The following is a 1250-nucleotide window of genomic DNA, read 5'->3' as shown; positions in this document are numbered from 1 at the left end:
CCGCCCCGCCGTCTCGCCCGCCCCACTCGTCCCGCTCACCGTGGCCGTGGCCGCTGACCACGGCCCCGTCGTCCTGCCCCGCTCGCCGTGGCCGATGACCGCGCCACCAGGGACCGCGGCCACTCGATGAGGAGGCCTGGACCTTGACGCAGACCCGTGCCCCCGCGCGGCGGTGGCAGATCCCTCATCGCGGAGCCAGCCCTCTCGCCGGTGCCACGCCGCACCGCGATGCCGCTGGCTTGGAGGCCCTTTTGTTCAGGCATCCGCCACGGCGTCGCCAGATGCGGTGGCAGGCTCTCAGGGGACCGCTTGGCAGGGGGGCCGTCGCGGCTTCCGGTGGCGCCAAGCTGTAGATCTGAGCCGCCGTTTACACTTTGGTTTCGATTTGGTGCCTCCACTCCTCACCACCTCTCCCTCTCTGATCTTGGTTGTTTGTAGGCCTGGGCTTGTAGGTTATTTGTCTTCTCTGTATGTAGATGTTGTTGGATTCAGACCATAGTCGAAAGATGGGGGCCTTTTGTGCTCTCGGGTTTGGCTATATTCCAAGTATTGAGATTTCTCTCAGGTCTGGCTAGGTTCCAAAGATGTCCACAGAGTCTTTTGTGCTCTCAGGTTTGGCTAGATTCCATGTATTTGGATTTTTTGGGTCAATGGTCTAGCTAGGTTGGCTAGGTTCCAAAGCTGGCCACTTCTCTGTGGCCTTTTGTTTTGCCTTGCTTGGACTCGATGGGAGAGAGATAAGGGTTGGGCTAGGTTCCAAAAATGGCCACTTTTCTGTGGCCTTTTGTGCTGACTTGCTTGGACGTGATGGGAGAGAGAGAAGGGTTTGGCTAGGTTCCAAATATTGGGATCTTTTGGAAGTTAAGGTACTCATGTGCTATTTGTTATATTGTAAAGTATGTATATGGGGTATTCCTCTGGTTCAAAATGAATACTAGGTTAAGATCCTTACACTTGAAATTTACTCCCTCCTTCCATCTATATAGGGCCTAATGCGTTTTTCGAGGCTAACTTTGACCAAATATTAGAGTAATAATATATGACATGCAACTTAAACAAAGCACATAATTAAATTCGTGTGTGAAAGGAGATTTCAATGATATAATTTTCACATTGTGCATGTCATGTACTATTAATCTTGTCAATAGTCAAAGGCAGTCTTAAAAAACGCATTAGGCCCTATATAGATGGAAAGAGGGAGTATCATTATTTGGATACTCTGCAGTGTTGTTTTGTTTACTAAATTCTCC

This window comes from Triticum dicoccoides, chromosome 7A (assembly GCF_002162155.2).
Source record: "Triticum dicoccoides isolate Atlit2015 ecotype Zavitan chromosome 7A, WEW_v2.0, whole genome shotgun sequence".
Taxonomy (NCBI): Eukaryota; Viridiplantae; Streptophyta; class Magnoliopsida; order Poales; family Poaceae; genus Triticum; species Triticum dicoccoides.
This window is presented reverse-complemented; position numbering follows the sequence as displayed.